Raw genomic sequence first — 12,999 nt, 5'->3', positions numbered from 1 at the left:
CTTCCCCAACATACAGGGTGCACCATCAGTACAGACAGAAATACGTTTATCCATCGGTAGTTTTTTTTCTTTAGCAAACTCCATGAAAGACGTGAATACATCCTCTCCTCTTGTTGTCCCTTTCATTGGCAAAACAGCCAAGCTTTCCTCACGCAGTGTGTCACCTGCAGCATACCTGGCAATTATACTGAACTGAGATAGATGGCTAACGTCTGTTGACTCATCTCGTCCCGGCGTTTATGTCCTTAATTTGTGTTTCCTCGACTTGATTTGCCATCATGATGCTACGATCGTGAACAGTTCTTGCTGACAGAGGCATGTCTTTTATTCGTTTATCTTGTCTTTATTTGGGAAGTCATCAAACAGTTCATTGGCCACATCAAGCATGAATGTTTTGGCATACTCGCCATCTCTGAATGGCTTTCCATTCCTTACTATTGCCAAAGCACCCGCAAAGCTAGCGGAATTCCCGTCACCTTGCTTGGTCCACACACGTAGTTGCTGCTGACTCATCTGCACTCTCCGCTGTAGCTCTTCGCATGCCTTTTTCCTGCTGTCCCCCGCTGGATATTTCGATGCAAATGAAGCATGGTGCGTATCGAAGTGCCGCTTTATATTTGACCGTTTCATTGATGCAATTTTATCATTGCATATTAGACAAACCGCAGATCCTGCTCTCTCCACAAATGCAAATTCCTCTGTCCACACAGCCTGGAATGCACGGTAATCATCGTCTTTTTTTCTTTTCGCAATCTTTTCCGTTACAAGGGTTGAAGCGGATAAACTAGTTGGCTATCTGATCAAATGGATTTCTTCACCTTTACAATGACCCGTGACATGCTCGCGAGCCATTGGTTCCCGACCCGACCCACGGGTCACGGGATCCGTGACCCGTGAAATTTATCTTCAAAACTAATTTCTGTTTACTTTAAAATGACACAGTATTATTAAGCAATATCACAAGTATTTAAAAATCAGTTCCAAACTGATTTTTTTTTTCAACTCAAAATTGTCTGGGAGCCATATGCCGTCACCGGAAGAGCCATATATGGCTCGCGAGCCATAGGTTCCCGACCACTGCCCTAGACCGAGCCAAATGGAGAAGACAATGCCGAAAAGCGGACCCTGTGCCACAACGGGAACAACGCTAGGAAGAAGAAGTACACTCACCCAGCCTAATAACCAGGCTATAGTCTACATTATAGACTGTCAGTACACTCATCCAGCTTAATATCCAAGCTACAGTCTGCATTATAGACTGCCAGTACACTCACCCAGCTTAATAACTATTTGTACAGTCTACATTAGACTGCCAGTACACTCACCCAGATAAATTCCAGGCTGCAGTCTACATTATAGACTGTCAGTACACTCATCCAGCTTAATATCCAAGCTACAGTCTATATTATAGACTGCCATTACACTCACCCAGATTAATAACTAGTTGTACAGTCTACATTATAGACTGTCAGTACACTCACTCAGCCTAATAACCAGGCTACAGTCTGCATTATAGACTTCCAGTACACTCACTCAGCTTAATAACCAGGCTACAGTCTACATTATAGACTGCCAGTACACTCACTCAGCTTAATAACCAGGCTACAGTCTATATTATAGACTGCCAGTACACTGACCCAGCTTAATTCCAGGCTACAGTCGACATTATAGACTCACCAAGCTTAATAACCAAGCTACAGTCGATATTCTAGACTGTCTCTACACTCACTCAGCAAAATGACCAGGCCACAGTCTGCATTATCGACTGCCAGTACACTCACCCAGCTTAATAACTATTTGTGCAGTCTACATTTAAAGAATATAAACTTGGCGCACTTGGGTTGCATTTTAATTAATGAGTTTTCTTTTCATTTGTATATGTTATGTTTTCAAGTTTTCAGAAGTTGTTTTTATATATTTTTCCCCCGGGCAACGCCGGGTATTTCCCGTTAGTAGCAGTATATATCGACCTTCATCTTGGTTCTTTCGGTAAAGTCACGTAGAAGGGAAATAATAAAATAATAAAAATAAAACAATCAAATAAAATTCTCACGCCGTTTCGGCCACAACACAAGCAGCCGTCCTCAGGTGAAGACAGAGCTGTCTGAAAGACAGCGCTCCAATGAACACTGCTAAGCTTGGCAGCGTATTTTAAGCTGGGTGGGAGGAGAAGAGCACCTTGACAAAGGAGTTTACATATCAACAGAATAATTTAGCACTGAATAAGCTGTGTTAATGTGAGAGAATTAGCAGGATGTTAAAGTCAGAAATTAGAATGTAACTGGGAGATTAGCATGATGTTAATGTGAGGAATTAGCATGCAACTGGTCACGGAAGTGGCTATGTTAAAGTCCGAGTTTACATATCAACAGAGGCATTTAATATATTGACGCTAAAGAACTGCACCCACCCACTATCATACAATAAACCGATGTGAAAGAACTAAATATAAACTACATCAATATAATCAATGTACTCAATATATTCTCCAATTAGCTGAGCTATTAACATTAAGTAACTGGGTATACAATACACTATATAATGACTATGATATAGTGAACTGATAAAAAACTAAAATATAAACTACATCAATATGATAATTGGTTTTTTACCCTTTTATCTGGCAACAAAACTGACACCTTTTTTACAAAAAGTCATGTTTGCATAGACCACAATACCTGCAGTCATAATGCAAACAAAAAACATAACTCTGATAATGTATGCACTGTCCTTGAAGTTGATTGGTCCACACCCGAGACAGCTCTCCTTAGAGCCTAGTCTCACATGGTGGACCAGATGATGCCAAAAGGCGCACAACTCAAACACAATGCACCATCAGAGTATGAGAGCTCAGGGTAAGCATTTACACCATTGGAACCTCATTTGCCAGTAGAAAAAATATGATAATTGGTTTTTTACCCTTTTATCTGGCAACAAAAAAAACAATTATTATATTTTTTCTTCTGGCAAATGAGGTTCCAATGGTGTAAATGCTTACCCCGAGCTCTCATACTCTGATGGTGCATTGTCTTTGAGTTGTGCGCCTTTTGGCGTCATCTGGTCCAACACCATGTGAGACTAGGCTCTAAGGAAAGCTGTCTCGGGTGTGGACCAATCAACTTCAAGGACAGTGCATACATTATCAGAGTTATGTTTTTTGTTTGCATTATGACTGCAGGAATTGTGGTCTATGCAAACATGACACCTTGTAAAAAAGGTGTCCGTTTTGTTGCCAGATAAAAGGGTAAAAAAACAATTATCATATTTTTTCTTCTGGTAAATGAGGTTCCAATGGTGTACATCAATATACTCAATATAATCTCCAATAAGCTGAGCTTCTAACAATAAGCCATTATACATTACACTTCAATGTCGCAAAAATTATTATAATATGCCTCCATCTAATCTTTTTTTCTTACATCACACGACTATACCCCGTACTATAAACTGCCATAGACAGACCCCAACATTTAATTATACACTGCGTTACTATAAACTATAATAATATTAGACTTGTAATATTACACTATGTATTATTCTACCAACCCTACTGTATACCACACTGCTGTATATTCACTATGCAATTACGATACTATATATTACCCCATGAATAATATTAAACATTACACTGTTATACTATTTATTATTATACAATCTGCTATAAACCATACCATTGACCGTCGCGTGAAAGGTACTAAGAGGCAATGCCAGCGAATGGACTGCAGTCTGAAAGTCACCGTAAAACAAAATCAATCAAGACCCGAAATGGTTTATCACGTCCTTCCAATGATTGCTGTACAAAAAAAAAAACACCGAAAAACTCTGCTAATGCAAGCCATTCTTCAAATCGCATTCACCACGACCTCTCTGCAGCCTTTGCCACTCTTGGTCATTCCACTGTCCTTTCCACCCTCTCTGCTCTCAGCACCTCCTGTGCCCTTTGCTTGAAACCTTGGGGTCACCTTTGATCCTTCTCCCTCCTTCAAAACATATCTTCACCGTAACCCATGTGCCGCTTTCATCTCAACATCCGTAAAAGTCGCCCCCTCATCTCAATTTCCGCTGCTAAAATACTCATCGATTACCTCTTTCTCATCTCGACTACTATAATTTCACTTATTCTTGGTCTTCTTGCCTACGCATTTGCTCCCCTCCAGCAAATAAAAATAGATTCGTCCCGAATTATTTTGTATCTTCCACATCACACCCATTCCTCTGCTCTCCTTGTCAAACTCCATTGGCTTCCCGTCTACTAGCTGATGCTTATTCAAATTGCTCACCATAGTTTACAAATCGCTCCATGGTTCTGTCCAACCCTATTTTGCTTCTCTTACTTGTTATGTCCCACATAGGCCCCTGAATTCACAATCTCTATTATCCCTTGGTCAGTCACGTTTCCACTCCTTTTCTCTCCTTGCTCCCCTCCATTGGAATAAACTCCCACTCCACATCAAACAGGCAACTTCACTAATCATTTTTTTATTCGTCCCGAAGACTCTTCTTTTTTCAATAGCGTATCACTCTACTACTTCCAGTCCTCATCCTTAAAACCTTAACCCTCCTCTCCCCCTTCCTAACCCCGCCCTCCATTTCCCCGTCACCCTTCCTTGCCATCCCTACGCCTCCAACACTTAAATCCCATCCCTTTTCCCCATCACCCAATGCTAACGCGCAATTTATAATTCGACAAAAGCGCTATATGAAATCCTAGATAAGACATGTATTTGGCTTTCGATTTAAAGCTTTCGTGACTGCAGGGATTCATCGTTTTGGTTCTTTCGATAAAGTCACGTAGAATGGAACTAATAAAATAATAAAAATAAAAATAATAAAATAAACAGGTCTGTCTCGACAGATCTGTTCTCCACCTGAGGACGGCTGCTTGCGTTGTGGCCGAAACGTCGTGAGAATTATTTTATTATGTTTTATTTTTATTATTTTATTATTTCCATTCTACGTGACTTTACCGAAAGAACCAAGAAGATGTATTTGGCTGTTATACATTTCCACATAACCCACTTTATTGAGCTATCATTTGTGGCCAGGTCACATCTGAAAAAAAGCCATGTACCTTAGTGGACCTTGGCAAACAAAATCCACACTGCAACAGGGGCTTCAAAACAAACACTAGCTTTGGCACAGACTAAAAGGGCCCATCCTTTCAGGCTGCCCTGTGTGCGCGTGCATCCACACACATTCATGCAAAACAACAAAAGCCATTTCTAGCAGTTGGTGCAGAACTTGAACAATCTCCACGCGAGTGCCATCTCTCCGCCTTCGCTGACAGGCAGAATTGCAAATGGGTGTGTTTGTTTGCATGTGATGAGTGTCACCAACGGTACCGAACTTCTCCCCTTTCACTCCACCACGGTCTTGCTCTGCTCCACTTCCTGCATCGCGGTTGCTGCTCTGGTTGCCAACCACCGCTCCCATCGACAGACCGCTGGATGGATTCTGGAGATTACTTTTCTGAAACGAAGAGGAATCCTGACTGGAGAACCACAACTTTCACATTTGAATGTACATTAAAATATATATATTAAATGCTCAGCGTGTCGTCTGCTCCATGTAGGTGCTGTGTACGTATAATGCACAAGCAACTTGGAGGGGTGACCAACAGCCCTTGCCAGATGTTGTCGGCATGAGCTGAGAGGTGAAGGCATGATATGGCATTGTATTTTCTCCTCAAAATGCATAGTGAGTGTTCTCCAAATTGTATAGTTTCCTGCCACCTAATACTAAAACATGGCAATGGCCAAACAGCGATATATGATATAATTATGAGACTAGAGTGCCTTTTCTGGGAAAATAATTGGACATGTATTACTCTATTGAAACGTCACCCTATTTTCAAGGAATTATCCCATAAATTTCCACAATCTTATTTTATGTTTCCACACTTACTAATAAGAGCCATTGCGAATGAAGCTCGATTAAAAGGCTATGCTACAGTATATTGTTTAAATCAGCAATGTTAATCAAAATGTGTATCACCGCCTCATTTGAATAAAGAGGTCACTTGATCAGATCTCATAATTAGTTCTGCTCTCTCCTTACTGTGAGAGTTCCTCATGGATGCTTCATCTCACAAGATGCCATCCTGAGCACAATTGTAATAAAATTGGGAAAGGGACAAAGTCATGACACCAAAGTGGCACATTAACGGTCTCCGACTGTCCCAACGCTGTGAATCGTAAACGAAGATGATACAGTGGAACTCCGGAGATCGGACTTAATTAGTTCCAGAAGGCCATTCGAACACTGAATTAATTTTCCCCATAAGAATTAATGTAAATTACATTAATTAGTCCAGACACAATGAATTTTCTCTCATTATAAAGAATTTTTACACGAAGTTTACAGTAATTACATGCATAAAATCATACAAAAACAAGAAACACAATAAATAAATGAAATAAATGAACATTGAACTTCACTTTACCTGCAGTAAGGAGAGTTGATGGCTTGAGTGGAAGGTGGTGAGGAGGAGGTGGTGGTAAAACCTTTGTCTGGGCAAGCGTCATGCACGCTGGCCATACGCGTCTCAGCCGTACAGGTTCTTTCAAGTTGCGATTGCCAGTTCGACCTCCGAATTTCGTTTGGCTTCCTGGGTAAAAAATGTTCGGAAATATCGTTCGAACACCGATTTGTTCGAGTTCTGGTGCGTTCGATCTCCGAGGTTCTACTGCATCATGAAAATCAGCTCGTATCCGAGATTAGAAAGGTAATTCATAGGATCATGAGAGTTGGTGACGGATTAGGGAAGCCTTCAACCAGCAATGGTTGATGAATAAATTATAATTTATTGCTATTTCTCAATCCACTGCCGAAATAACTCTTCCTCACACCGTTAGTCAAGCAACTCATGTGAGATGGCAACGTTTTGTGGAGGCGTTCATTGAAGTGGATTAATCGTGACCTAGGTAAAAACGCTGAAAACTGAGGAATGCCCGTGCGATGTGAAGGTGTTACACCAAGCCACGAGCGAGTCACTGTGTACCTTCTGATGATGGTTCGTACAAAGTTGAGGTTTTTCTTGAACCTGCTCTTGGCGCTCTTTCCGGCCCTTGCGCATAGTCGCCGCCGAATTCGCCACGTCTCCTTTTCCATAGCTCGTCAACCGTCACTGCACCCCAGACAAAGCACGAAACCACCGCGGTGGCAACAGAAGGTGTCTTGCAATCGGAAACCTGGTCTCCCGCAGTCAGAAACCCAATCTCTTGCAACAAGGTACTTAGTTTTTTTCGATTTAAAGCTTTCGTGACTGCAGGGATTCATCTTCTTGGTTCTTTCGGTAAAGCAACGTAGAAGGGAAATAATAAAATAATAATAAAAATATTAAACATTATTTTATTATTTCCCTTCTACGTGACTTTACCAAAAGAACCAAGAAGAAGTTACTTCGTATCCTGCAGCCAAATGTATTTTTTTGCGGGGGTGCTGCATAGCTGTACGATGCGAGTTTGTGTTGCAACGAGTGTTGTTGGGTTTGTCAGTAAATGTTCCGAGTAACACAAACATGGTACAACTAAACAAAAAACAAAGCTTGGGTACTCTGCATTCAGAAACCCAATCTCGCAGAGAGAGAAACCCAGTTGCTTTATGCCAAAAAACAATTCTGCTGTCACAAGAAAGCCTCATTTAACAAGAAACCTGGTCACCTACAACCAGAATCTGTCTCCTGCAACCAAAAACCCCAACTTTACTTAAGAGCCATCTTCTCTTATTACATTTCGGATTGTACTATACAATTCTAACTTGCGAGACTTGTGACAAATCGCAAGATTGTTTGGAAATCTGCCCCCTGGTCTCCTGCAACTAGAAAATGCATTTCCTTTTCTTTGGAAACCCCTGCAATCATAAACAAAGAAATTTACTTTAACAATTAGTTTATTCTTAGGAAAGTACTACACTCGGCCCCAACCACTCCCCCCTCTCTCTATTTAAGGCCTCGACACAAGTGGCACTGTCTGTCTGTTTGTCATTCTTTGGAAGAACGTAATCAACCAGGTGGGCTGTTGACTGTTGTGTTAGCCGACTCCGTGTTGTATTGCATTATATTTCTAAGTTTACCAAGTTAGTTTTTTCTCATTCATTCTTACCCGATGATGGTTGCTTGTGTTGCAATCGAAACGTCGTATTCTATTATTATTTGATTTGATTTTCTACGTGACTTTACCGAAAGAACCAAAGAGTAATTCCTACAGTCACGAAAGCTTCTAATCTAGTTTGATAGTACTACAATTGTAGGTGGTCGATAACTGTGGCCCCGGCCTCCTTCAAACAGAAACGCGGCTGATCACAACTGAATAAGTAGTCTCCTGCTGCTGCTGGAAGTCTTCCTCACCTTGGTTGAAAAAGCTGCAGTGTCACCGTAGCCGTGTCACGATGGGGGGCAGCTACTGCACCGAGTCAGGGCCCCGCCACCACCGCGCTTCCCCGCTCCCAGGGTTCGTTCGTTTCTCAAGCTGCTCATCCTGGAGAGTGTAACGGCAGCAGCATGTTGAGTCGGGCGGTCTCTACCTCCCCTTTTCCTGGCGACAGACTCTGCTCTTGTTGGGGAATTCCCAGGCCAGCCGAGCGACAGTCCCACCAGCGTGTGCTGGGCCGGCCCCGGGGTATTCGCACCCAGGGTCACGGCGGATAAGAACGACCTGGGAGATCGCCGATCCACACAATTAAATGTTCATTAAATCCAATTCACTGTTAATGAAGATCAATTCAAATGCTCCATTTTACAAAAAAGAATAGCCATCTTCGTAGCAGTGTCGTTGACATGGGCCCTGGTGCAAGGAATATGATGGGAATCCCATGCCAGGTGGCACCTCGATTTCTTAGCCAGCGCCTTGGCCCTTATGGGCCCACGGGGCCCTGGTGTAGTTACACCGCCCACATTCGCCAAGAGTTACACCACTAACATGATTGACGGTGGCAGTCTCAGGGACAAGGGTGACCTTTTTCATTAAACTCGCATTTAAAATATAACGTGCGACATTCCCAGTAATGGCCCTTCTTCATAGTACACACGCACACACAATTGAGAGGGCAGAGAGATACAATGGACAAAGAGTTGAAGACTGCACTTTAAAGCATGGGAAATGGTGAGCATTATATACTTTGATGACCAGTTATTATAAATGGCATATGAATAGTTACCCACGAGCAGCTATTGAGCTACAAACCCTTCAATTAAGTAAAAGTATTACACTTCTCCCTTGAAATGAAAGGGTCTGGCAGAAAGCTAGATTAGGTTAAAATCTTCGGAGTTCAAATCGTGGTTGGGGGCCAACTCAGACATGATCATCCATGAAAATTCATCACCACTACCATCATCCAGAATCAGAATATTCATTTATCCTGGAGAAATCTGACAGTAGTTTCAAAAGATATCCACCACTACCGTTAAGAGCTACCCAACAGCATACCATCATACCAACAGTATAACCAATTTACTACTATAATGAGCCAATAATGGCTATATTCCACGCGTGACGTCACTGAACGTCGGCCGGCCCCACACCATTAAAAATCATGAACAGGTGACGTTTTCCAAATGAACACCCTCCCCCCCTTAATATGAATTAGCGGGTGACATCACTCCACATGGGGGGGCGAGGCGCCTCCTCCCCCCTCCTCAGCGTCAACTTACAACCCTCACTACAAAGGCAGAACCCTCACGTCACGCGATATCCGTAACGCTGTCGAGACATCGAAGTAAAAAGGACGTCATGATGAACAAGGGATTATAACCTTTACGTGAAATAAGTCTGTCACCACGGCCTGACAAATTGCACACAAATGGATGCAATGAATATCATGTCACGGTCTGCTTTTCGCTTGCAAGTTTCAAATATACTGAAACTAGCTTTACTATTAGTGACTAGCTTTAACTACCCAGCTTCGCCCGGGACTTGGATTCTTGTCTTGGATTAACACACGGCCTATGCGGTGGGTGGGGGGGAGATGCGTGACGTCAGCAAGGCACACTGCGTGATGCTGCCGCATGCGGGTGACATCACAGATGTGACGTCACCGCTCACTTGCCGTGCAAAATATATCCATTATTGCACCCCCGCCCCTCCCCCAAAAATACAAGTCTATTTTTATACTTTTTGCATTGTGTACAGTCTGGAAGCCAAATTTAAAGTTTGTTGCATGTTGGGAAGTATGCTAAACATTTCGAACAGACACATTCACAAATTTCCCTTTTATATATATATAGATACACCCATCCTTGGACGGGCAAAAGGCGAGTGCCATGATGTTTGTCATCCACCATCTTCATTGCAACAGCCATCACCACCATCATTCATCACTCAAGGGTGTATAAAACAAGTATATTATTACTGTGCCATGAATCTGGTGAGTTATATTAAAATATAGACTCAACCCTCTTCCTCAAACCACACTGACCAGCGTGGCGAAGTATGGTCAAACAAAACCCAATGATTGACATGGGAGGCTTCATTCAGCAAGATTGATAAAACGAATATTAGGCTCGCTCCGTGGGAAGTCAACTCGGAGTTTCCAACGGTGTGACAGTCTCCTGCCATTAGGAACGTGGAATTTCCACCACTGGCTCAGGACAAGCAGAGCTCATCTGATTGGCACTCGACACATACGTCCCTGCAAAACCAAGGTACAAGTGGATCTTCAATCAATCTAGATTTGAAGTTTTCGGACTGTGCCATGAATCTGGTGAGTTATATTAAAATATAGACTCAACCCTCTTCCTCAAACCACACTGACCAGCGTGGCGAAGTATGGTCAAACAAAACCCAATGATTGACATGGGAGGCTTCATTCAGCAAGATTGATAAAACGAATATTAGGCTCGCTCCGTGGGAAGTCAACTCGGAGTTTCCAACGGTGTGACAGTCTCCTGCCATTAGGAACGTGGAATTTCCACCACTGGCTCAGGACAAGCAGAGCTCATCTGATTGGCACTCGACACATACGTCCCTGCAAAACCAAGGTACAAGTGGATCTTCAATCAATCTAGATTTGAAGTTTTCGGACTGCAGGGATCCATACTCCTTGGTTCTTTCGGTAAAGTCACGTAGGTATAAAATATAAAATAAATTAAATCACGATGTTTCGGGCGCAACACAAGCGTCGTCATCAGGTGGGATAACCACGGCAAAAAATAATTGCTGAAGTGGGCAAAAGGGCTGTTGTAACAACAGCACCCCCCTCCCGCTACCCCTCCTCTATCTCTCCCCCCTTGCTCCTCCCCCCTATCTTACCTATATAGCCTCTTGTTACAGCAGACGGCCAGGTGAGATGCTGCCATCACCACCCTCATGTGCCATTTAGGACTTAATATGCAATAGCTTGGTCGCAAATCCATCTTTCACCGTCCCCATAAACTGGAACTCCTCCCTATTTGTAGTGTAGACTCTCTGCCTTGATTCAGGTCTCAGGTCAAGAACAAACTCCTCATTCTGCATTTGAGGGTCTATCTGCAAAGGGTATTATTGTATGAAAAACACACTTTAGACATATCCATCAAGGTTCTCCTTGAGGCACATAAGTCCTGTTTTTGTGCATCATCTTGAAATGCAGTTCCATTTAGACACTCAATAAATAACTAGTTCTACAACATTTTTTAGTATCTAATCGTCAGTATAGTGCACTTTAGTTGTGCAGCCAGAGCGTAATTTTAGATGGGTCGGTGACCCATTAAATATTATAATTTTGCACCCAGTATACAATGTCCATTATATTTTTCGTTAATGCTGTGGCTACCAGTCAACCTTTTAGAGCACAGTTTCCCCGATTGGCAGCCGTCTCGGTGTGGTATCTGGCGACACAACACCTGGCTTGGCAATTGGCATTTTTTATTTCCTGTTGCCCGGCTCTCTGACATTAACATGCTAATCTTCTCATTGGCACGCCTCTGGTGGCTGGGCCATCTCACATTGACATGCTAATCTCTCACATTTACAGCTTCAAATCAAGATTTACGTACAAATTCCTTCTCTAGCTCCACCAAAAATCCTATATAAACTCTTGTTGCAGCAGCCCTTTCTCCTACGTCAGCAGTCCTCCTGTTGTGTTTGTTTCACACCTGATAACGGTTGCTTGTGTTGCAATCGAAACGTCATCTATAATTTTTTTCTACCTCGTGACTTTACCGAAAGAACCAAAGAGAATGGGCATTAGTTCACCAGCTAAGGGGCGATGAGTGCCATGCGAGTAATCTGGGTAATTTTCTAAATTTTTACCGAAATTGACATTGTACGATATTTCTTTGAGATATGGGATTAAACCAGAAAACCAGGAGGGGGTAACCCATGCAAGACAGGCAGAAAACATACCAACTCCACAAAGGTCAGGAATCAAACCCAGTCGCGTCTTCCCGCAAGGCACAAGTGTTACCACGGTACCACACTGCCACGTGAATCATGAGCCTAGTCCGGTCGATTAGTGACCAAGAATGTTCATAAAAAATATTTTAAGGCCGAGCGCAGCATTGAAACAGCCAAGTGTTGGCGATGCACAGATTTGTCGCTCACCGCTCTGTTGTTGTCCTTGTGTCGCGTTTCTTTTGCTGCGCACCCGGCTTTGCGTTTCCACATGACGTCCACTTTTAAGTTGAATTGGCATCAGCTGTTAAATGCGACATTTGCACCGACAAAGCATAGCATGCATTACACGTTTAACATTTTATAGTTCCAAGTATGTACGTATAGATTAAACACTTTCACAGCCGGTGTTATCTATTGCTTGGGACTTGGTGGTTTCCTGATGTGGTCAGTCCCAAAATTTAATGTGATCAAATGTAAGTTTTGTTTGACGTCCGCTCCCATAAAGTGGACAAATTTGGAGCAAAAATATTGAAAAAACTATGGGCGATGCCAAGTTCAGATTATTTTTAGCGAAAATCAAACTCCGTTTGCAGAATTCATAAACGTAGGTGGCTACGAGGTTATTTCAAGTAGATATAAATCATAGATTACGTGGCAGCTTCGAGGGAGTGGTTGCCAGATTTTAAAA

General features: G+C 42.5%; 1 long non-coding RNA gene across 1 annotated transcript; it reads right to left on the bottom strand.

The window, feature by feature from the left end:
- Positions 1–4,691: 4,691 nt before the first annotated feature.
- On the bottom strand, positions 4,692–12,646 carry LOC133338992 (uncharacterized). Its single transcript, XR_009754644.1, has 5 exons — positions 12,519–12,646; positions 8,348–8,477; positions 7,001–7,126; positions 6,443–6,607; positions 4,692–5,469 (listed from the first exon to the last, which is right to left on the bottom strand). It is a non-coding gene; the product is annotated as an uncharacterized LOC133338992 (long non-coding RNA).
- Positions 12,647–12,999: the final 353 nt, after the last annotated feature.

This window comes from Lethenteron reissneri, unplaced genomic scaffold (genome assembly GCF_015708825.2).
Source record: "Lethenteron reissneri isolate LAM-NWPU_2019-01 unplaced genomic scaffold, ASM1570882v1 scaffold_1639, whole genome shotgun sequence".
In the NCBI taxonomy this organism is placed as follows: Eukaryota; Metazoa; Chordata; class Hyperoartia; order Petromyzontiformes; family Petromyzontidae; genus Lethenteron; species Lethenteron reissneri.
This window is presented reverse-complemented; position numbering and strand designations above follow the sequence as displayed.